The sequence below is a fragment of the Rhincodon typus genome, chromosome 22 (genome assembly GCF_021869965.1).
Source record: "Rhincodon typus isolate 14 chromosome 22, sRhiTyp1.1, whole genome shotgun sequence".
Taxonomy (NCBI): domain Eukaryota; kingdom Metazoa; phylum Chordata; class Chondrichthyes; order Orectolobiformes; family Rhincodontidae; genus Rhincodon; species Rhincodon typus.
Window position 1 is genome coordinate 18589365 of NC_063353.1, and position 7325 is coordinate 18596689.

The following is a 7325-nucleotide window of genomic DNA, read 5'->3' on the forward strand; positions in this document are numbered from 1 at the left end:
ACTTAAAGCTGAGGTAAACAACTGACTTAGTCATACAGTTATCGAGTCATACAGCATAGAAACAGACCGTTCAGTCCAACTCGTCTGTGCCGATCTAACATCCTAATCTGACCTAGTTCCATTTGCCAGTATTTAGCCCATATCCCTCTAAAACCCTCCTATTCATGTATCCATCCAGATTCCTTTTAAATGTTATAATTTTACCTGCCTCCATCACTTCCTTTGGCAGTTCGGTCCATATATGCACCACCTGCTGCGTGCAAAAGTTACCCGTCTGGTCCCTTTTAAATCTTTCCCCTCTCGCCATAAATCTATGTCCTCCAGTTTTGGACTCCCCCCACCGTGGAAAAAGATCTTCGCTATTCACCCTACCTATGCCCTTCATAATTTTATAAACTTCTGCAAGATCACCCCTTAGCCTCCGATGCTCCAGGGAAAAAAGGCCCAGCTTATTCAGTCTCTCCCTATAACTCAAACCCTCCAGTCCGGACTTAATCCAATGTTTTTTGTTGAATCTAGAGGACTGAGGTACAAAGTTTGTAAGTCTTAGATAAAGGTCAGAGATTCAAAAACTTCTTTTTCCACAGGATAGTAGATACTTTTTGATGTTTGTTGCAGTATTTAATTCAAGTTAAATTAATATTTTAAGACAGAGTTTGATCAATACCTGTAGAGAAAGGCAATTAAATAAATAATGCAGAGATGTCAACAACAATGCTTGTTTTCCCCTCGCTTCCCTCCCCATCCTTCTCCCAGACTCCCAGAAGATCCAGCATGGAATAGATAAAGGGATAAGGAAGAACTGGAATAATTCAAGTATGAGCTTAATTTGGAGAAAAGGTTTTTATGTTGCAAACTGAAGTTCATTGCATTCTTAAACTGATGAATTTATAATTATTGCATTGTTTGTTTTGTTATTTTTAAACCTTTTTTTATGATTTCACTATTCTCGCTATTCCATATAATTCTTTCCCTCTTTGCATTGAGTCAAAGTTAATTTTCTTTACTTCCTACAATTTAGAAGATCTTTAATTTAGAAGTCTTTGAAATAATTGGAGAATAAAGTTTATGGCAGGATTTGCAGTCAGTATATGGAGAGATTGTTAATTGCATCCTAAATGTTGGGATTGGGATTTGGTTTTGGATATGCCTTTTCTGCTTAGTGGATGGAACGTGTTGTGCTTTTTTGTCATAGCAGTAGCAGGTCTATTACCTCTGTTTAACATGGGTGGTACTTCAGTCTCTATTAAGTGGTACTTTGTCTGTATAGGAGAGGAAATGATTTAATATCTGGGAGGTGGAAAGGGTTTAACTCTGTTCAAGGTAAGGGGCTGAGGGAGCAAATCATTACATAATGTATTGATTAATGACTTTCAATTCCTTTCCTTGATTTTCTTATTTGAAAACTTGACCTGGGTCAATATGCTACCTGAGGTGCAAGTTTTCTTTGTTGTTCAGTGGTGGCAGTGCGAGGGGATCACTATTTGTGCAATGGAAAAAGTAGCAGATAGCCACAATATTTGCTCAATAGGTAGAAGACTGTCATTATAAATGGAGCTGGTATATCAACAATCTAATTTCATGATTTTCCTGATCAACAGTGTTTTGATTTCACTGCATCAAGTGATGGAATTTGCATAATTAGGATTAAATCTAGAACCACTCAATTTGAATAAATGTATTCATTAAAGTGTGAGTGAACTTGTAAACAAAAACATTTTACTGCATGTCAGCTTAAATATTTCATGCAATTGAGTGGTGAGCATATATAATCATCTTAAATGCTTCTACAGAAGAAAATTTAAAAACTGCTCAAGGCAAACAGCCACATTCTAATCTAATCCACACCAATTACTGTCAAAAAAAAAAATCTTTTTCAACAGTGCAGTCAAGATTCAAACAATATCCGAATCTGGAAAGCAGCAAATATTATTAGCAGTTGACATGTTAAGCTGGACAGAAACAATATGCAAGAAGGGTCTGGTGTCAAAATCAAAAATCTCAAAATACTTACCTTACAGGTCAAACTAGTTGCAGTATTTGGAGACAGTAAGGGCTGCAGATGCTGAAAGCCAGAGCCAATAAATGTGGAGCTGGAAAAGCACAGCTGGTCAGGTAGCATCTGAGGAGCAGGCAAGTCAATGTTTAAGGCCGAAACCCTTCATCAGAACTGGGCATCAGTCCTGACAAAGGGTTTTGGCCCAAAACGCTGCCTTTCCTGCTCCTCAGACGCTGTCTGACTGGCTGTGCTTTCCCAGCTCCACACTAGTTGCAGTATTTGTTCATTTCTACACCATCTTTCAATGAAGAAATGACTTGGTTTATTGATATTTAATAAATCACAAATATGTTAACTCACACAAAGTTACCACGAGAGAGAACATGACTTCAAGTACAAACGATCTGCATTCCCAATATTATGAGGCAACTCTTAAATTTTGCAATTTTTATGGGCAAGTTTGAAATGACCTCTTATTATAATCTGCTAACCTGGTTGAACTGGAAATCTTCACTGTCACCTTCACAGTCATTGAAGGCAACATGAATTGGTGCAGGCAGCAAATGTTAGAGACCGCCATCGATTAAAATGATGGAGCTAGTTCACCACTCAGTTGCTGAGCAGTACTGAGCAGAGAACCAGCTTCCAACAATGAGAGTTGGGATTCCTCACTTGAACTAGGAACCAAGGACCAATGGTGCTCCTTATCAAGCGAGGCCCACACACAGTGGATGCCAGAGTCAGCCCAAGGGGCTACAATGTGCAAAAAACAAAAAGGTATCCGAGACATGCCATTATTTCTACCTGATGCGCCAATCAACAACACCAGTTGAGAGCAATATTATCACTGCATTTAGAAGGTGATAAAAAATTAAATTCACAGATGTTTCTGGTAGCAGACAGGGAAAAGGCTAAAGTTAACAATCCAGGAGTCAAAGGAATGGTGGGGACTGCCAGTACCATCCACCTCTTTGTCTCGCGTCTCAGGCAGAATGAAGAACCTATCGAGGTGACAGAACTCAAATTTCAAACAACAAACAGGTTGGGTCCAATTTCATTTCTATCTATAAAGTAGCATTTTTTAAACATAAAAAAATCTTCTTTTCACATACTTTCCCTGCCTTTATTAAAAAAACCTTTGTAATTACTGAATGGCTAGATGTTTAAGCTAGTCCAAACCGTACCTGACCTTGTCCATCTTATATGTCTGGGTGATGCACAGGTTAGAGGAAGCATGCACTAACATGTATATTTTGTCACAGTGATTGGAAGACAACTAAAGGCCACATAAAGGAACATTGCTAAAGAGAAAAATAATCAATTAGGATTGCAATCTAACACAATACAGATTTAATAAGTTATAAAATTAATTTGGATAAATATTCTTGAAAAGGAAAACTTCAGCAGGGCTCTGGAAGAAGAGTAGATGAATGAAATTAATTGGACAGCTGTTTCAAAGGGCTTAGCCTTACATGATGAGTCAAATGACCTTACAGCATGCTGCAATCTATGCTTTGTCAATATCGTTCCAAATACAGTTCTGCACCCCCACCTTGATCTTGTTACTCAGAAATTAAAATTACCTAAGATTTAATAATAATCAGGAAAATGTACAAATATTTCCATGCTTTATGCAGAAAATACATTAGATTCCTTTCTTCTGTGAAAACCCCGAGTTCATGCCATCACCATCTCAAGTACGATTCTGACCCCTAGTCAGTCTCCTTTCCAAACCCCTTCACTTGAACTCACAAAGTCTACAATGAAAGTCTTCACTTTCTTCCTATCAGTGATCATCTCCAAACCCTCACAAATGGCGTTTAATTTTTTTGGTCTACTTTCAAACTACTGCAAATTTAATCTACTACTTGCACACCAAGCCTCTAACTCTTTTAAATTTCTTCACCCTAGCATGGACATTCAATTTTTTAATCTCTGCAGTCTAGTCTTAGTGACTTAGTTCTCTCTCTCAGCATTCAAAATACATGGAGCCAGATAGCAATATCACCCCAACAAGGTGATTCCAGGAAAATTGAAAGAAAGAACAGCCAAACAGAAAAAAGTTGGTACCATGCATGGAACTAACAACCTTTGACAGGAACTGCACTTCCATTCACAGGCCAGTTCTCCCCACAGTCGCTGCTGATTGGCTCACTAGTGTAAGAGGGCATATCTGCCAGGCAAGATCAGGGCTATATGCGTCTGTATTCACCAAAGGTTGGAAGAATCAGAGAGAAGAATGAAATGTACAAAATTCGAACAAAGCTGGACAGACTAGATGAAGGACAGATGTTTCCTTTAGTTGGGAATAGACTATTTATGACTAAAATGAGGAAATCTTTCTTCACTCAAACAGTAGTGAACTTGTCGAATTCTCTATCATAGAAGGCTGCAGATGCCAAGTTACTGAATGTATTCAATGAAGAAACCGTCTTTTTAGATTTAAAAGGCATCTAAATGTATGGGAAGAATGTGGGAAACTGGCGTCGAGATGAGAGTATCAGTCAGATCATGTTGAATGGCAGAGCAGGCTCAAAGGGCCAAATGGCAGACTCCTGCTTCTAGTCTCTATGTAACAATGGATAACATAGCTGACCGGGAACCAGTAAAACTTGACGTCACAGATGATGCTTGTAAATTAATGTGTTTTTAATGAAGTATGCGGCAGTTATTGGGGGGGGGGGGGGGCAGGAAAAAAAACTACTGTTGCTAACTTGTAGCCGTTGTCTTGTGCCAATTTAAATACAATGGAGTCTTGGAAATTTAATCTTGGAAATAAATCTTCCTGTGGGCTGTGGCTTATGTGGAACCAGAGGTTCATTATCTTTCATTTTTTCCTATTTCTATATTAAATCAACTACTAGTCATATTTTGAATAACTGAAATTTGGAGGTGATAATGGCCATTCCACTGCCGTTTTTTTCAAATACTTTAAACTATTATGTTAGGACATGTAGCTTAGATTTCATCCTATAAAAAGGCAGTTGCTTCAGCCCATAATCTTTAACTCAGATCTCCTGCTTTCTGAGCATGTTTTTCTTGATTTTTAAAATAATATCATTGTATTCTCAAATATCTACTATCCTGGAAAGGCCTAGTTTTCACTAAACAAGTATTCACACAGACTGAGATAGCAAGAACTGCAGATGTTGGAGTCAGAGATAACACAGTGTGGAGCTGGAGGAACACAGCAGGCCAGGCAGCTCTAGAGGAGCAGGAAAGTTGACGTTTCAGGTGGGGACTCTTCTGCAGAAATGGGGACGGGGAGGGGAGCTCAGAAATAAACAAAGAGAGAAGGGGTGGGGCTGGGGAAGGTAGGTTGGATGGTGATAGGCAAGTGCATGTAGGCAGTGGTGGGGATTGGTCAGTGAGATGGGAGTGGCGGATAGGTGGGAGAGAAGATGGACAGGTTGTGTCAGGTCAAGGAGGCGGGGATGGTCATGGGATGAGGCCAGGGACGGGGAGATTTTGAAACTGGTAAAATCCTCATTTAGGCCACTGGGCTGTAGGCTCCCAAGGTGGAATACAGTTCATAGAATAGAATCATAGAATCCCTACAATGTGGAAACAGGCCCTTCGGCCCAACAAGTCCACACCGACCCTTGGAGCATCCCACCCAAACCCATTCCCCTACAACCCACCTAATCTACACATCCCTGAACTCTACAGGCAATTTAGCATAGCCAATCCACCTAGCCTGAACATCTTTGGACTGTGGGAGGAAACCGGAGTACCCGGAGGAAACCCACGCAGACACGGGGAGACTGTGTGAAGTTTGCACAGTCACCCGAGGGTGGAATTGAACCCGGGTTCCTGGCACTGTGAGGCAGCAGTACTAACCACTGAGCCACTGTGCCACCCTAATAGGTGGTGGTGGGGAGGAAAATATATCTACACAGACTGTTGCGTTTAATGAAATTGAGTTGATGACACTGCTGCAATTCCAATAGTCTCCTTTTTGAAATAGATCACATAACAATGTTAAAAGCACTTAGTAGAACCAGTGACTAACTTTTTAGACAGCTAAAAGGTTTATTTACTTACCCAACTCATTGAGACTCTGAGCAGCTTTAGTGATTTCCCTGCTTCCTCCCTGTAGCTGACCTTGGAGCCGTTTACTTAGGTACAAGATACGGATTATTCTTCGAAGCAAATCACAGGCTGCCTGAATGAGATTCAAAGAATACTGATTTGCTGAATGTTTTGGAGACAGTGACCTTGTGAACGAGTTTTCTTAAGTTTATAAAAGTACAACCTGCATTGCTTATTTTTGTCTTAAAAGATGTGAGATTATTATGTTTTTTTTCTTAAATGCAAACTCGTACAGATTTAAACCTCATCATGTCACTTACTTCTACAGTTCACATGTGAATACCACAATAATAGACCATTTGCTCGATACCATCAAGAATTACAATGCTCTTTTCCTAACTAGAACATAAATGGTTAAGATCCATCGTTTCCAAAACCTTAAATCTCTTCTTTAACAGGTCAGAGTAAGGCCATTTGATCATAGATAAGTTGATTCTTCCCAAAGTAAGAAAATATCATAAATCCCACATAATTTTCTTTCTACCTCTGTCTCAATTACTTTCATTGATTTTCTTATTCATATACCGTTAGTTTGATTATCACTTGTATACCAAGCATTGACTTGATACAATACTTCTCAGTAAGTTAGAATTGTCTCTCTTGGGTTTTCATTATATTTTTGTGCAATCAAGCAAGTATGAGGCAATGCTGACTTCCAATTTCTCAATAATTGTAAAATTGAATAATTTTAAAATTGTAACAAACCCCATTAAAATGAAACAGTTGAGCCATATTCAAAAACAGTAATGGACCTGTTCGGAGTTTGGAACGATGAAGGGTGATTTTATTGAAAAGACCTTATTGATCTTGAGTGAATCTGGCAGAGCAGCCTTTGGGAAGATTTTTCGACTAGTGGGGAATCTCAGACTAAGTGACATAGTTACAGAATAAGCGGATATTCATTTAAAACCAAGACGCAAAGGAATTTTCTTCTCCTTGAGGGGTAATGATTGTCTGGAATTCTCTACCCTGAAGAGTCATGGAGGATAAAACACAAAGTACTTAAAGAAGAGGTACACAGATTTTCGAAACAATAATGAGGTGAGGGCTTTGATGATCTTGCACAAAAGAGCAGTTAATGCCTGGGGCAGATCTTCTCAAATAGCACAGCCATTAGCCTACTCGTCTTGCTATGTCTCACATTCTTCTTAGCAAGTGGAATAAGTGTGCAGAACTGCAGAACTCCACAGAACAGAGGTATATGGATAACTTGATACATTAGTTAGTATGTAGA